Source organism: Pan troglodytes, chromosome 20 (assembly GCF_028858775.2).
Source record: "Pan troglodytes isolate AG18354 chromosome 20, NHGRI_mPanTro3-v2.0_pri, whole genome shotgun sequence".
Classification (NCBI taxonomy): domain Eukaryota; kingdom Metazoa; phylum Chordata; class Mammalia; order Primates; family Hominidae; genus Pan; species Pan troglodytes.
In genome coordinates, this window is record NC_072418.2 from 36,763,859 (window position 1) to 36,781,924 (window position 18,066).

Sequence of the window (18,066 nt, forward strand, 5' to 3'; positions counted from 1 at the left end):
TTCCACATATATTTTCCATTCAGCTTCTCTACTTCTTAAATCAGTTTGTATCACTTTGCTTCCCTAGACTATCATACATTTAATCAAGATTTTAAAATTTATTAGCAGAGAATTCTATGTGGTATTCTTATATTTTTATAAATTTTTTTTGCATCTCTACTTATCTCTCTTTCTTGTTAATGTTGTTTTTTTTCTCTTTTCTTGGTTAGACTTTACCAGAGATTTGTTGATTTCATTGGCCTTTTCTAAGAAGCAGCTGTCAAATTTATTTATTCATCCTGCTGTTAAACTCTTTTAAAAATCAGGACTTCCTCCTATTATCTTTAATGACTTGTTAAGGCTTATTTTCTTGTTCTTTTTCTAATTTTTTAAGTTGAACGTCTGTCCAGGTCATGTATTATCTTTCTTCTTTACGAATAAAACATTTAAACTGATGACGCTTCCTCTGAGTACAGTTCTGGCCACATTCCGTAAGTTTTGGTATGCATAAATTGTCATTAGCATAATTTTTTGTAGTCTAAAATTGCTCATTTTATTTCCTCCTTGATGCAAGAGAGGTATTCAGGAGGGTGCTTTAAAGCTTTTTATTTTTTCTTTTGTTATTAATTTCTAGTTAGATAGTAATGTATCCCATACATTTTTTAAAAACTACCATATTTTTATAAAATCTAAAATGCTGTTGATTGTAATGGACTCCAATTATTTTTTATACCACTAAAGAAGGGAAAAAGAAAAAACCCATTGCTCATTAAACTGTAACATCCCATCAGTTATAAGAAGCATTCTGGTTTCAGAGATGATGTGAAAAAATAAAGTACATCTTAGAATGTGTGAAATAGGGAGATTATTTGTCCATCAGTGTGAGGGCATCGTGGTCAGAGAATGTGATCTGTATTGTAATAGTTCCCTGAAATACATTGTAACCTGGTATTTGATATGTGGTCAGCTTCATTTTTTTGGTTTTTGTTTTGTTTTTTGAGAGAGGGCTTTGCTCTGTCACCCAGGCTGGAATGCAGTGGTGCAATTATGGCTCACTGCAGCCTTGAAATCCAGGGCTCAGGCGATCCTCCCACCTCAGCCTCCCAAATAGCTGGGACCACAGGCGCACACCACCACACCAGGCTAATTTTAAAAATATTTCTGTAGTGACGGCATCTCCCTGTGTTGCTCAGGCTAGTCTCGAACTCCTGGGCTCAAGTGACCCTCCTGCCTTGACCTCCCAAAGTGCTGGGATTACAGACATGTGTGGTTAGTTTTTATAAATGTTTTATAGGTGCGTGAAACAACGTTTATCTATTTATAATGTATCATTATTTATCATTTATAATGTATCTTCTATATTTGCTAGTTACAGGAATATGTATATTTCTATGCATTCTATGTTATATATGCATATCACACACAGGCCTATGTAAAATCAGTGTTGAAATTGTGCTTTTCAGGTCTCATTGCTTGGTTTTCCATTACTGCACTGAGACCTGTTAAAACCTTCCATTTTGATGGTGGATTTGTTAATTTTCCTTGTGATTGCCACTTTTTGCTTTATTACACACACACACACACACACACACACAAACACACATATAGTTATACACACATACACATACACACATACATATACATACACAAACACACACGCATATACCCATACACACACACATATATATACACACATACACACACACACTTTTTTTTTTTTTTTGAGATGGACTCTTGCTCTGTTGCCCAGGCTGGAGTGCAGTAGCACGATCTCAGCTCACTGCAACCTCCACCTCCCAGGTTCAAGCAATTCTCCTGCCTTAGCCTCCCAAGTAGCTGGGATTACAGGCACACACCACCACGCCTGCCTAATTTTTGTGTTTTTAGTAGAGATGGGGGGTTTCATTAAGTTGACCAGGCTGGTCTCGAACTCCTGACCTTAAGCAATTCGCCCACCTCAGCCTCCCAAAATGTTGGGATTACAGGCATAAGCCACCACACCTGGCCACACACTTATTTTTAAGGGACAAAGTCTTGCTCTGTTGCTCAGGCTGGAATGTAGTGGTGCAATCATAGCTCACTGCATCCTCATCCTCCTAGCTCAAGGGATCCTCTCACAGCAGCCTCTCAAATAGCTGGGAATACAGGCACACACCACCATACTCAACTAATATTTTAATTATTTTCGCAGAGACATGGTCTCACTATATTGCCCAGGCTGGTCTCAAACTCCTGGGCTCAAGCAATCCTCCCACCTTTGCCTCCCAAAGCACTGGGATTACAGGCATGAGCCATTGTGCCCAGCCAACATACATACTTAACTATAAATTTTTTAGCAAGTCTAAAGTTATTATCTCTGTTATCCTCCAAAACAAGCAAGGACCTTTGCACACCAGAACTGTACACTGAGCATTCTCTCTTGTCTTCCTTATTGTTATAACTGAGAATTTTTCCCACCTTAATACAAAAAAGTATCATTAATATTTACAGTAGGGCTGGGTGTGGTGGCTCACGTCTGTAATCTCAGCACTTTGGGAGGCTAAGATGGGTGGATCACCTGAGGTCAGGAGTTCGAGACCAGCCTGGCCAACATGGTAAAAGCCTGTCTCTACCACAAATCCAAAAAGTAGCTAGGTGTGGTGGTGTGCACCTGTGATCCCAGCTACTTGGAAAGCTGAGGCAGGAGAATTCCTTGAACTCGGGAGGCGGAGATTGCAGTGAGCCAAGATCACACCACTGCACTCCAGCCTGGGTGACAGAGTGAAACTCCGTCCCAAAAAAACCCATATTTACAGTAGATAGTTAATTAAATTTACTTATAAATTATGCCAATGTTCATGTATTTTAAATCTCACTCCTTCTCTGTGAGTTCATTTTTCTTCTTGCCAAAATGTATCCTTTAAAATTCGATTTCAGGGCAAGCCCTCTTAGTTTTGGATGTCTGAAATGTCTTTAGTTTGCCCTCATTCCTGAATAATTGAGTAGGATGACCTTTACTTTCCCGCAGCACTTTATAAAAATATTATATTACTACATTGTCTCCTGGGCATCTCTTGATGCCAGAATGTTTACAGCTGTTCTAACTGTTGGTAAGTCTCTTTTCTTCCTGTAAACTTTGAGGTTTTTCTCTTTGTTTTGATATTCTGGAGTTTTACCAAGATTACGAATTTATTTTTACTGTTTAGCAGTTTATGTACATTTTTCTGGAACGTTCTCAGCCATTATCCTCTCAGTTTATTACTTTTTCTACCAGAACCCTGTTCTCTTCTTTTAGGACTCCATATTTGATGAATGGGGTGCTTTTTAACAATTGCGTCAGATTCCAGAGTGTGGATTTATTCATTTAAACATTTATTATTTTTAATAGTTTGACTATTCTTCTTCTAATGGAAATTTATACTTTTCTACTAAAAACAATGCTATAGCCAATGATTTTATTTCTCTCTTTTTGCTAGATTCTATTTTTATTGCTTCATGGTTAGGTAATGACTTTTTTTTTTTTTTTTTTTTTTTTTTGAGATGGCATCTTGCTCCTGTTGCCCAGGCTGGAGTGCAGTGGCACAATCTCGGCTCACTGCAGCCTCCGCCTCCCGGGTTCAAGCGATTCTCCTGCCTCAGCCTCCCGAGTAGCTGGGATTATAGGCAAGCGCCACCACACCCGGCTAATTTTGTATTTTTGGTAGAGATGGGGTTTCACCATGTTGGCCAGGCTGATTTCGAACTCCTAACCTCAGGTGATCCACCTTCCTTAGCCTCCCAAAGTGCTGGGATTACAGGTGTGAGCCACCACAACCAGCCAGGTAATGACTTCTATTGAGATTTTTTTCCTGTAGTCCAATATAAGCCCATTTTGCTAAATAATCTGTAAGTAAACTATATTCTGTTTGCTGAGCACAAAAATGTGAGAGGGAGTGCCAGATTTTGTCTGTTGAATCCTTAATAATCTCAATTTTGTTTGCACAATTTGTTCATTTAAAAAGTGTTAAGGCCAGGCACAGTGGCTCACACCTGTAATCCCTTTGGGAGGCTGAGGTGGGAGGCCTGCTTAAGCCCAGGAGTTGGAGAGATCTTGTCTCTACAAAAAAATTAAAAAAATAACCAGGAAAGGTGGCTTGTGCCTGAAATCCCAGCTACTCAAGAGGCTGAGGTGGGAGGATCACCTGAGCCCAGGGAGGTGGAGGCTGCAGTGAGCCGTGATCGCACCCCTGCACTCCAGCCTGGGTGACAGAGCAAGACCCTGTTTAAAAAAAAAATAAAAATAAAGAGTGTTAAAAACTTTATGTGTCGGGATTTATCAAGTCCCCTTCTTTTGCCCTAATCATTTGTTTTGTAGACTTGGAAGCTATGTTGTGAGACGTACAGGTTTCTGTTCATGGCAGTCACTCCACGGGGCTGATCCCTGGAATCCTCCTGAAGCTTTTGGGGACCTCACAACTGGGCCCTGGGCTCCACCAGGCTTCCTGGCCCCTGAGGGGCTGCCCAGCCTTCCTCACAGGCTGTCTGTGGTGGCCTGCAGGGCTCCTTGCTGTGTCTGACCAGCCTTCCTCTGTGGATACGGGCCCCACCCCTCACCCCATTTTTATATCTTTTTGCTCTTTTTGGTGGAAATTTGGGAGGGAGAGCGATTCAATCAATGATGCTAGTTGCCATTTGTACCATCTCTTAGATCCTCTCTACAGCTGCTTTTTAAGGCATGGAAGTTCTTTTCCTGACTCCTCAGCTTAACTTCCTTCCTTAGCTCCAGCCTCACGCTTACTGGAGGTGAATGTTGTCCATTCCTGCGCCGCTCTTGGAAGGAAAGAATGTTTCCAGCCTCCTTGATGCCGTTCGTGGTGGGGGCAGAGAGCTGGTGGTGCTCATGAGGTAGGAGATGGGCAGGACTCGTTTCTGGTCACAACCTTGCTGACCAAAACAAGATCTGGTCCAGACAGGATGAAGTGAAGAAACTGGTGGAAACCAGCAGATGGTGATGAAAGCAGTCCCGGGCTGCCCTCATTGCTCATTAGCATAAAACACACTTGCCAGCGCCATGACAGTTTACAAATGCCATGGCAATGACCCGGAAGTTGCCGCCCCTTTCACATCAGCAACCCGGAGGTTACTGCCCCTTTCCTGCAAAGCTCTAAATAACCCACCCCTTGATTTGCATTAACCTGCCTCCTTTCAATTTCAGTTTGCATGCAATCGAAAGTGGGTATAAATGCATATAAATACGGTTGTCAACAGCCAGTGCCTTGGGTGCACTGCCTGTGAGTTAGCCCTGCTTCACAAGGAGCAGTACTGTTCAATAAGATTGCTGTCTAACACCATCTGTTTACCTTTAAATTCTTTTCAAGGGTGTGTGAAGCCAAAGACCCTCCCAGGCTAGGCCCCAGGTTTGGGGCCCACCTGTCCTGCATCACTAGTAGCCTGGCCTGTGTGTTTGGTGGCCTGGGGTTGGAGATTGGGTTCTGGAGGGAGACTTCTTATGCCCCCTCTTGTCTGCGAGGCACGGGGACTTGGTGCACTGACTGGCTGGCTGACATGCCCAGCACTGGGTTGGGTTGGGCCCAGGAGTTCAGAAGACCCTGTCTCTACAAAAATAAAATAAAATAAATGAGCTGGGTGTGGTGGTGTGCACCTGTAATCTCACTTTCCAAAGTGACCTGTGGACAAGGGATCCCCTTTCCTGGGAAGAAGGAGAGCAGGTTACGGATGCTCAGATGTTTGTGTGCATTGAAATTGGACTTGGCAACACCTGCACCTTGGAATATTCTGGGCAGTTAAACATCACTATGTTATCTCATTCAGTTCTCACAACAAAGCCCTGAACTGAGGTTGAGCTCATGTATGCGACCCAGTGGGATTTTCACCCGAGTCCTCTGTCTCTGGTCCCCTGTGGAGGTTACCTTTATGGGGGTAACTTCTGTAAGCAAAGCTCCGCACTCACAGAACCCCTCTGTCTTTCCCCATGGAGGGTCCATCGAGCCCTTTGCACGGTGGTGGCCTAGCCCCCCATGGCTGGGCCATCAGGAAAGGGGTGATGCCCACTGCCTCACCACATTCTGCCCTGCAGGCTGCTCAGTTCCTGCCCCCACTGCACGGGGGACCCTTGCTCCTTTGGCTCCCCCTGAATGGGCAGAGGAGCTGCCTCTCACCTGTTCTTCACCAGCAGCTCAAGAGGTCTTTTTAAAAGGACAATTTCAGCCATGCACGATGGCTCATGCCTTTAATCCCAGCACTTTGGGAGGCTGGGGTGGGTGGATCACTTGAGGCCAGGAGTTCGAGACCACCCTGGGCAACACAGGGAGATTTCATCTTTACAAAAAAAAAAAAAAAAAATAGGCGGGTATGGTGGTGTGTGCCTGTAGCCCTAGTTACTCAGGAGACTGAGGCAAGAGGATCACTTGAGCCCAGGAGTTTGAGGCTGCAGTGAGATGGGATCGCACCACTGCACTCCAGCCTGGACAACAGAGTGAGACCCTGTCTCAAAAATAAATAAATAAAAGGATGATTTCTTTTTTTCTCTCTTTTTAAAATTTATTTATTTTTGAGACAGAGTCTCACTGTGTCACCCAGGCTGGAGTGCAGTGGCATGACCTCGGCTCACTGCAGCCTCAACCTCCTGGGCTCAAGCAGTTCTCTCGCATCAGCCCCCAGTAGCTGGGACTAAGACGCGCGCCACCATGCCTGGCTACTTTTTGTATTTTTAGTAGACATGGTGTTTCACTATGTCGCCCAGGCTGGTCTCAAACTCCTGGATTCAAACGATCTGCCAGTCTCAGCCTCCCAAAGTGCTGGGACTACAGGTGTGAGCCACTGCACCCAGCTTGAAAGGACAATTTCATACATCACTCCACACCCAGCTACATCCTTGCCTGGAAGTGCCCTCCCCTACCTACTGCCTTTCCACTCTAGGTCTCACCTTGATTGTCCTGGCATGGGGGCCTTCCATGGCACGGACCAGGGCAATGCTGTGGTCCCTGGCTCAGGGACTGTCTTTGCCCCACGGGGAATGCTGTGAGGGGGTGCCTGGAGTCCCAGCGTTACGCATTGACCAGCACATAGTGAGTGCTCAGTGAGGGTTCCTGGAACAAACGGATGAGGTAAAGGTGGAGGGGCAGGAGGAAGGAGGTGGTGAAGGGAGGAGGGGAAGAAGAGGAGAGGAAAAGGTGGTGGGGAGGATTGTTCCTGAGCCCAGCTCTGGGTTCTGCCTGTTCCCGAACGCCAACCTTTGCTGCACTGCTCCCAGTGGGTGCCAACTCAGAATGCCTGTCACTCCACAAAACTCAGCTTCTCAATCTGTTTTATATTTGCAAGGGCCAGATCCACATTCCTTTTTTAAAAGTCAAGCTTCTGAGACAGTCATTTATATTCACAGTGATTCTCCTTTCAAAGACTGCTTTGCATGGGGCGTATAGAGTCATGGATCTTAGGGACTCTGCCAGGAAAGGCTCAGGGTCACACAAAGACCCCGTGATGGTGTCTATGTTGTAGAGGAAGACCGAGGAACTCTCATATACCTGGGTGGAGGTATCTTCAAATGGACGGGATGCGTGGCCGGAGCCTGCCGTCCATCCACTGAAAAGTCACTTTCTGAAGTGACCCATGGACAAAGGATCCTTCTTCCTGGGAAGAACAGCTGGTTATGGATGCTTCAGATGTTTGTGTGCATGGAGATTGGACTTTGCAACACCCACACTTTGAAATATTCTGGACAGTTAGTTAAAAAGCATCAGGTGGCCCACACCTATAATCCCAGCACTTTGGTAGGCCGAGGCAGGAGGATTGCTTGAGCCCAGGAATTCGAAATGAGCCCCGGCAACATAGCAAGACCCTGTCTCTACAAAAAACTTAAAAATTATCTGGGCCTGGTGACTCGTGCCTGTGGTCCCAGCTACTCAGGGGGCCAAGGCGGGAGAATCACCTGAGCCCAGGAAGTCAAGGCTGCAGTGAGCTGTGATGGCACCACTGCCTCCGGCCTGGGGGACCTAGTGAGACCCTGTCCCCCAAAAAGGTTTAAAAAGCAGGAGGGGCCAGGTACAGTGGCTCACGCCTGTAATCCTAGCACTTTGGGAGGCAGAGGCAGGCGGATCACTTGAGGCCAGGAGTTCGAGACCATCCTGGCCAACATGGTGAAACTGTGTCACTATAAAAATACAAAAATTAGCAGGACATGGTGGCAGGTGCCTGTAATCCCAGCTACTTGGGAGGCTGAGGTAGGAGAATCGCTTGAACTCGGGAGGTGGAGTTTGCAGTGAGCCGAGATCCTGCCACCGCACTCCAGCCTGGGTGAGAGAGTAAGACTCCATCTCAAAAAATAAATAAATACATAAAATAAAAAGCATGAGGTAGGTCCATATGCACTGCTGGGAAAGATGTCTAAACAGTGTTGTTAAGTGAAAAAAAGCAAACCGTAGCACAATATGTACACATATACACCATTTATGGCGAAAACACACACAAAGCCACACTGTATGTCCTCTATTTACATATTTGTAAGCTCATATCTGAAAGTCTGAAAGGAATTATGCCAATGATCGCAGTTCGGAGTGGACTGGATTGGGGCGACTTTCAAAGGAATCTTCACTTCCACTGTATTGTTTGAAGTTTTTTCCTGTGAGAATGCATTCCTGTGTACTTGTGTAATTTAAAGAGATACATGGATTTAGAACTGGGAATCTATATGGTTTACCCTGAGCTTCTGGGATTTTCTTATTTATTTATTTATTTATTTATTTATTTATTTATTTATTATTATTATACTTTAAGTTTTAGGGTACATGTGCACAATGTGCAGGTTAGTTACATATGTATACATGTGCCATGCTGATGCGCTGCACCCACTAACTCATCATCTAGCATTAGGTATATCTCCCAGTGCTATCCCTCCCCCCTCTCCCCTCCCCCCTCCCCACAACAGGCCCCAGAGTGTGATGTTCCCCTTCCTGTGTCCATGTGTTCTCATTGTTCAATTCCCACCTATGAGTGAGAACATGTGGTGTTTGGTTTTTTGGGATTTTCATTTTTATTTCTTTGAGTGATTATGTTAAGTGGCTTACCCAAAAAAGTTCACTGGACATCTCAAAAGGTTATTTGACAGATGATTTTAAAAAAATTCTACTGCCATTTTTATGCATGTGCTTAAATATCTCAAATTGTTTTCTAAAATTGGTTGGGAATATATTTGCTTTTTTCCCCCCTTTATCTTGCCCCATCCCCTTCCCAGCCTCTGGTTACTGCCAATCTTGTCTCTGTCTTCATGAGATCCAATTTTCTGGTTCCCACGTATGAGTGAGAACATAGCGATATTTATCTTTCTATGCTTGGCTTATTTCACTGGACATAATGGTCTCCAGTTCCATCCATGTTGCTGCAAATAACAAGATTTCATTCTTTTTAATGGCTAAATACTATTCCATTGTGTGTATGTACCGTATTTTCTTTATCCATTTATCCACTGATGGGCACTTAGGTTGATTTCACATCTTGACTATTGTGACTAGTGCCGCAATAAACGTGGGAGTGTAGATATCTTTGTAATACGCTGGTTTCCTTTCTTTTGGATATATACCCAGGAGTGGATCATATGGTAGTTCTATTTTTAGTTTTTTTGTGGAATCTCCATACTGTTCTTCATAGTGGCTGTACTAATTTACATCCCCACCAACAGTGTACAAGAGTTCCCCTTTCTCCATATCCTTACTAGCATCTGTTATGCCAGACAGACTATTTATAAGTGAATTATATTTGTAGTTTAGGCCAGAGGTCAGCAGACTTTTTCGTAAACGACCATGGAGTAAATATTCTAGGCTTCATGGACAAAAAGGTCACTGTGGAAATCACTCAATTGCCATCATAATGTGAAGGCACCCACAGATGATACAGAACTGGCGTGGCTGTGTTCCAGTAAAACTTTATTTCCAGGAACAGGTGGCTGGAGGGTGTGGTCCACGGGCCACAGTTTGCCGAACACTGGTTTAATGGATTGCAAGACACAGATGGGTATGGAAATGGAGGAAGATGGCAAATGGAAATGTGTTGGACATTTAATCAGAACTAGCATGTCGAAAGGATTGTTTGAGTATCTTCAAAACTGAAAAAAAAAAAAAAAAGCTTTTCTCAAGTGCAAACCTGTAGCCTCTTCCTGCTGGACCAGGGTGAGGCTGGGGCCGCAGAACCCAGGAGCAGTGTCCCCCAAGGAACACTTCCTCTGTGACTCCTGATGGGTGGAGGGTGGAGGGGATGGGCAGGCCTTCCTCAAGCCTGAGTTTGCACATGGTTCACACTCAGTGGGCATCCGGGAAAGTGATCAGGGCCCCAGTGGCCCACCCAGCTCTGGGCAGGCAGCAGACAAGGTCAGACTGGGGTGGACAAATGACAAAATGACATCCTCAGGTTTGGGAGGGGCAAGTGGTGTCCCTGCAGCTGGAGGCCGAAAGGCAGGCCTCTGGCTCCGGGACGGGGTGTCGGAAACGGCTGTGCCCCACACAGCTTTCTCGTGGATCATGTCTGTGCAGGTGCCTTGGGGCCTGAGAAAGAAGCAACGTTGGCTGCACAACAGGAAAGGCCCATTAGTGCCTGTCGATGTAGGCCACGCTAATTAGTCACGTGGCTGGAGATGGAGCAGTCTTATCTGGAACTGAGCCCTTCATGCCCCACAGGACTGTGAAAGTCAGGGGGTACACGTAGGGAAGATGGGCTTTCTTCTCCCCTCCATGCCCGTGGAAGCCCTCCAGGCTGAGTGTGAGCGTGTGTGTGTGTGTGTGGACCCTGCAAATAGATGTGGCAGAGAAACAGTCACTAGCAGACAAGGACTCCGCTGTCTCCTCCTCCCAGCCTCACGGGGAGAAATCTGTCTGCCTCGCGTTTCTAGAGTCACAGTGATGACAAAAAGGAGGCAGAGCTCACGGATCCAGGAAGAGGGGATGGGGTTACGCGGAGACCAGCAGAGTTACACTGCAGAGAAGAGAAGGAACCGGAAGGTGGGAGGGCCTGGGGCAGGTGGCCGATGGAGCCCAGAGGCTGGGCATCAGGGAAGAGGGTGCCGGGAGAGGTGGGAGAGTGGGAGGAGAGGGGTATTGATGGCATGACCAGTGGAATTCCTCTTGTTAGTAAGATTTGAAGATAGACTTAATTAGAGAGTAGTTGTTAAGTGGTATTTTTCTTTTTCTTTCTTTCTTTCTTTTTTGAGATGGAGTCTTGCTCTGTCACCCAGGCTGGAGTGCAGTGGTGTGATCTTGGCTCACTGCAACATCTGCCTCCCGGGTTCAAGCAATTCCCCTGTCTCAGCCTCCCGCGTAGCTGGGACTACAGGTGCACATCACCATGCCTGGCTAATTTTTGTATTTTTAGTAGAGACCGGTTTCATTATGTTGCCCAGGCTGGTCTTGAACTCCTGGCCTCGTGATCTGCCTGCCTCGGCCTCCCATAGTGCTAGGATTACAGTTAGGTGGTATTTTTCTGAAAGGGACCCCAGAGATGCCAAAGCCAGCCTGGGGGCCAGCCCCTGTGTGATCACAGGCGTGTGTATGCATTAAGTGCCCATGAGAAGGCACCTAGGTTTGCACATAGTGAGGCTGCAGCCATCATCACCCCATCTTGAAGAATGGGGTTTGCAGATGGAGGGTGAAGGGCACATTCATCCCCTTTGCCTGTGTGCTGGCCAACAGTGGTCAGCCACAAGTGGATGTTGCCCAGAGACCCTTTCCTTGGGTCTAGGTTTCGCTGTGGGAAGGGAAGTGGGAGAAATAACGTAGGAGAAAGCCTTCCTGCAGCCCCAAATGGAATTTCCTCCCCTGCTTGAAGTCAGATCCAATTCACACCCTCGCGCAGCCCGACGGCTGGCGCTGGCTCTGTTTGGTAACATCGCAGCAAACGGCCACCTTGTCTCTATTTTGGTTCTTGCTTTGCCACTTCTCTCTGCACCTTTCAAGAAGTGTTCCTTCCTTCTGGAAGGCTGGGGTGGCAGGCTCCCCCAGCTCCTTCCCATTCTGGTAAATTAAGGAACAAACGGTGCCAAATTGTTCTTGTCTGTTTTGCGAGATGATTCGTAACCAGCTTGTTTTCTTTTCCTCAATTGAGCGAATGCATTAAAACTAAAATTAAATCATTACCCGCAGCACAGACGACACTCCCCCTCATAATTACATCCTCTTAATGGGCATTTGAGAGCCCAGCTCATTTTAATGCTTGCTGGAAAACGTCTCAGACACATTTGTTTATTTTTTTTTAGGTTTAAAGGTCAACAAGAATATCTTACCTTAATTTGACAAGTACGCAAGAAATAATGCAAGACTCATTTGTGTTCAGGTAATGCACAAAGAAATCTATAAATCAAGCTGAGGGAATATTAGATGATGCCATATCGGAACCATCTGCCTTCATTCTCAGAAGAATCGATACCACAAAGAAAGCGCCGAAGACGTAGATTTATGCCCTTGTGTCGGGGGAAAAATATCGGCTGTTTTTAGAGTCACTTCATATCCTAAAACAACAGGGCCTGAGGAAAAGAATGAGAGTGGGCCTAACCCCGAATGAATGCGTCAGACAGCACATCTGACACTCGGTTTTCGATTGTCTCTGCTGGAGAAAGAATGGTCCTAAGGTCCTTTCATCCCCATGACTCTGCCCCGTCTGCTATTGTATTTATTTGAGAGGCTGCCAGGAATGTTGAGATGGCGTGGAAGGGAATTAACTAAATTGCATCTGTGTGATTGTTGCCAGGGGGTGGAGGCTTGTAGAGCTCGGGGACCCTGGGTTTTCCATGCCGTGCACACTGCCTAACACTCTGCCCTCCTTGGGAGAGCCTTCGCTGGCCTTCATCATGGAGCTGGGGGAACATACAACCTCCACCATATTGGATGTTGGGCTTGTCCAAAGATGTGTCAAATGGGAAGAGCTGTCTGGGCTTTGTGAGGGGGGAAAGATAGCCTCCGAGCAATTAGGGTTTGGAAAAATAGGGTAATCATCTTACCACCTACCCCAGAAGTGGTCATGAAGAGCAGCAGCTCTCCAGGGAGGTGGAAGGGAGGAAGAACAGATCAGGTGACCCTCTGGCAAGTGTATGAGAATCTCCAAGGAGGGAAGGGAAGAGTTGTAAGACTTGAATATTGAATAATTGGAGAGGCTTTTTTTGTGGGGGGCTTCAAAATATAAAGTTATATTTTTATAATCAAATGATAGAAATAAAGGCTTTTCATCTTTTCCTGGGGGTAGAGCGCTGCAGAATTTTGAATAAAAGAGATTTGGAGATTCTGAGATTTTGCTTCGTGACACTCGTATTAGGATATATGGACTCTCGTTCGTGTGTGTCGCCATTTATACTGTGGTTCCCATCACGGGTCAAAAACAAGCATTTTCTGTTTGAACGTGAGGATATGCTTAGAGGAAGAAAGTTTGATTTTTGTATTTATAACAGAGTAGCACAAAAATGGGTCCGTGAGCCTCGGGAAACGTATTTGTGTTGCATCCTTAGTTTTATCCTTTCCAGGAGTTGAAGTTGCTTCTAATGTTATGAGAGGGAAATCAAAGGGCCCCCGCTAAGCAGAATCGTTCCCATCAGCCACAGGCACCAGTGCACTGTGCTCATGACCTTTTGTGCTAAACAAACCCACAGACACACATACGCATTCCTGCTTCTTGGAGCCCAGGTGTGGATGGATGCCTGACCTGCCCCATCACCCTTTGGCTACTGGCCACAGAGTTCACATTGTCACAGAGTTCACATTGCCATCTACAAACCAAACATGAACATTAGGACTCTCGTTTTTGCTTTCTTTGTCCCTTTTGGGTGTAGCTGAAAATGATACTTGCAGCTCATATCAAAGATGGATTTATGTCTATTGCAAAGATGGCGACGTGCACCTTCCTGGAGGTGCTGGCAAATTCCAGGCAGTGAAGCCAAACCACTCTCGTGCCTTAAATAATGTTGGATCAAGATCATGTGAAATTTATTCTAAAACCTGTGGTTTTTATTTCTTCCTGCAAAGCTCCATTCTCTGCTTCACATGAGAGAAATTAGCAATGAAGCACCTCGTCAGGATCCAAAACGCCTGCCACCCATCTGTGCAAAACCCTGGCAGTCCTGGAGGAGACAAATCCTCACCTTCCTGGAAAACTTCCATGAAACCTGCAGTGAGGGCAACCAGACCTTAACTTGGCAAAGAAACTGTGAAGGCAGCCTGGAGTGCCAAACTATTAACTTAGTGAGGGTGGCAGGCTTCAAGTTCTGCAGAAGCCCAAATCTATTATTTAACTATTAGTTGTGATGAATGGATGATGAAGGGAACCAACGTAGATATGCATGAGGCATGGCCGAAGATGATATCATTGAGGAAATGCTGTTTTCTTAAGCTTTGGTGACTAACTATAGAATTGATTATGTCTTTGAACTGGAGTCAAATTTCTTCTAAGTGAGCCGAATTGGAAAATAATATTAAACTTCCATTAAGGGTGTTCCAGAAATGCCGAATTCAAGACAAGGATTGTGTGCGTTTCTGTGTGTGTGAATACAAGGGGAAACCTTACAGATATTTGCAGAATATACTCCATCATTTCCTGCCAAGCATCAGCTTCTAGTATTTCGCCAAGTTTTTTAGAAGACTTCAACCTTGTTAGCAAAGTAATTAAGCAGAAAGAAAGAAAAGAAAAAAACAAAACCCACAAAAATGAAAACAAAACCCCAATGCATTGAATGCCTTGCTGTTTTTCTGATTCTGTGAAGTTGAATATCAGTGAATTCAAATTGCACACTGGGTTCTTCTGATATGAACTGAAATTGTCAAAGATGTTGGGTGAGTCTATGGGCTGAAGTTTACCGTATTTTTAATCATCTGAGAAAAGACCAACTGCACCAAACTTTCAAAATTGATCATTCTGCATAGTGCTTGGCATACTCAGCAGACATGATTGAAATAGTTTTGCAGACACAGCGTAAACATAAAATACCAACCCCATCACCTGTCCTGACACACACCAGCAGTGGTAGCCCAGGGCCAGCGCTGGCTGCAGAGGCATGGTGCCAAGATCGGCTGCTCATTTTCCCTTCTTGATGAGTGCTTATGGGCCAGTTTCTGGAAGCCCTTTCCAGGAGCGTCACATTTTTCTGTGGGTCTGCCTGCAGCCCGAGCTCCTGAGACATTTCCTAGAGACCTCCATTAGAAGCTTCCACTGCTCCCCTCACTGGCAGGCGTTCAGCCTTTGCCAACTGCAGGTTGATGGAATTGTCGGAGAGAGAGCATGTCAGGGGGCTCTGTTCATCTCCCCCAAAGTAGTCACTGACATGAACAACACTCCCTGTATGCCAGGCACTGCTCCCTTATTGCCCATTTTGTCCTCGTAATAACCTTGCAAGGTAGCCACAAGAGATTATTACTCCCATTTTGCAGATGAGGAAACTGAGGCATGAAGAGGTTAAGTAGCCTATGTAGCTGGTAAGTGGCGGAGCCAGAGTCTGGACCCAGGCATCCTGGCAGTTCCAGCCTCCTTCTCCCAGTCATCACTATATGTTCCATTGTTCCGTTTCTATTTCACTCACATATAACGAGCAGCTAAGTTTCCTGAGTTTTTGGATATGACAACAAGCAGCGGGGGCCCAGCTTACTGAGAAGAGTGAATTACAGTTTTTTCAAGATCCAGAATATCCACATCAGAAAAACTCATGGCCGGCAAGTGTGATATCAACACATGTTGATATCACAGCATCAAAGTAAAAACTATGTAATTTTCAACATCCAAATAAAGCCTTCTTTGAAAAGCACCAATTTTCACATGAGAATGGTGGACAGATTTCCACATCCTGGCCCGAGATTTCTCACCGATCCTGTTGCTGTTGTCTCTTCCCAGGCCACCCTGTTTCTGCCTGGCCTCTTCCTCCAAGGCCAAGAGGGGTCCTGCCAAAGTCCAGGTCAGAGAGTGTCCTCCCTCTGCTCCTGTCTCATTCAGAGTCAAAGCCAAAATCACTGGAGTGGCCCACATCACTGCCCCCCATTGCTTCTCTGGCCATATCTTCTTTCGTGCTTCTTTATGTCTCTCCAGACACACTGGGTGTCAAGAGTGCTGTCACCCCAGGGCCCTTGCACAGCCGATTCCCTCTATAACCCTTGGTTCACATGTTGCCTTCTCAGTCAGAACTCCTCCCACATACTCACCTTTGGCCTCAAGCTCTCCCAGTCCTCCTCCCCCTACTGTGTTTTTCTTCTGTCCTTAGTATTTCTCACCCTCTAAGGTTATATATAATCTGCCTCTCTCCTGGTTGGAGTGGAATTCTATGAGGGCAGGATCTTTGTTTTGTTCATGAATGGATCCCAGTTGCCTAGAATAGTGCCAGGCATGTAGTAGGTGCTCATTAAATATTTACCACATGTGTGATTTACCTCCAGAGGGGAGGAGGGTTGCAAAGGGAACCCCAAGTATTGGTAATTGTTTTATTCTTTAAGCTTGGGTGATGAATGTGCTGGTTCTTCTTTATGTTATTTACCTGTATGTATGTGTATGTATGTATATATATGTGTGTGCATATATATACACATAAATATATTCTGCATATCTGAAATGTTTCATATTAAATTTTAAAAAATCAAACAGGGTCAAAAAGTAAAAGAGGTGTATGGTTTATATAAGTGGTGGAATCCTCTTCTCCATTGAAAGTATTTCTTTTCTTTTTGTGTGTGTGTGTGGTGGGGTATAGAGTCTCACTCTGTTGCCCAGGCTGGAGTGCAGTAGTGCAATCTCAGCTCACAGCAACCTCTGCCTTCCAAGTTCAAGCAATCCTCCTGCCTCAGCCTCCCCAGGAGCTAGGATTACAGGCGCACACCACCACACTCAGCTGATTTTTGTATTTTTTGTAGAGATGGGGTCTCACCATGTTGGCCAGGCTGGTCTCAAACTCCTGACCTCAAAGTGATCCAACTGCCTCGGCCTCCCAAAGTGCTGGGATTACAGGTGTGAGCCCCCGTGCCTGGCCCCCATCAAAAGTATTTTTTCATCTTTGTGTACCATCTCATGTCAGCGACGGAAAGTGCAAGTTCTTAGGCAGATGTGTTTGCGATGGGGGAAGATGCGGAGAAACAGGAAGAGAAGCTGGGCAGGAACTCTGACTGGCCGGGCAGTCGGGGCCTACACAACCAGAGGAGCTGACTGTCAAAGCAAGAGTGTTGGGGAATGATGAGAAATGAGGTGGAGAGTTAGCCAGGATGAGACGGCCCTGGGCCAGCTTCCGAGAGCAGGACGCTTGGCGTGGATGTCTGACCACCCTTGGCAGGGGAGCCTGCATCTCTCTGACAGAGGAGAGGAAGAAAGAGAAATGACATTTTCTGAGCCACCAAGAAAGAAGAGGCCTGAATGGGGAAGGGCTGAGTTCAGGGACCTGGATGAAGACATCACGTGGGGTGACGCTGTGGTTGAGGATGGACCCAGGCAGGACGCGCCCAGGTCCACCACTCCCTGTGACCCCATGAGATTCCCCAAATCCTCAGAAGGGGAGACACTTCCTGGGTTTGCAATCACCTCCAGTTTATGTATACAACCAGAAGGAGTAGGAGTCCAGGCCATGTGGAAGCTCTGACCCAGCCCAGGGCTGTGTGGTCCGTGGGCGAGGTGAGCTGACCAATGTCCGGGTGTCGTGGCTGGGAGGACACAGCTGGTCCCTGTGACCACCAAGCAGCTTCCTAGACATCGATCAGTGCCTCTGGTGAGCATGACTCCTTCTGAGGAGTCCCATTGATCAGGCCAGATGGAAAACTAGTAGCTGTGATTGGGACGAGTGAATATTCATTTGGAAATGTCAATGAGTAACTGGAGATGATGCCTGCAGTGACTTGCCTGGCAGGATCAATTCCAGACATGAGGTGAACCAGACGTTGGCGGGGACCTAAGGTGGGAGCCAGGGACCCTGGGTGGGGCAGGGGGAGTGGTGGAGGCCAGAGAATGTGTAGGACAGTGAGGTCAGACACATTTCCCTGCCTCCCCACCCCCAGTTCTGAGGCTCTCTTGTCTGTCTGGGGCTTTTGTCTTCAAGTGTGGCACTCCCTGCACAGTGGCCACCAGGACTGAGGACGTCTGTGTGTGTGTGGAAGGGGTTGAAGGGCCCCAGGACGTGCACTTGCT

At 46.1% G+C, this 18,066-nt stretch overlaps 1 protein-coding gene across 2 annotated transcripts in view; it reads left to right on the forward strand.

Moving 5' to 3' along the window:
• The window catches only part of CHST8 (carbohydrate sulfotransferase 8), a 156,352-nt gene that overhangs the window by 36,369 nt on the left and 101,917 nt on the right, over positions 1 to 18,066 (forward strand). Inside the window, exon 2 of one of the 2 annotated variants that reach the window (XM_001153658.4) lies at positions 12,194 to 12,270. The exons of the other annotated variant lie outside the window; for it this stretch is intronic. The gene's annotated coding sequence lies outside the window, so the exon portion shown is untranslated. The remainder of the gene's footprint in view (positions 1 to 12,193; positions 12,271 to 18,066) is intronic. 2 annotated transcript variants of the gene reach the window in all.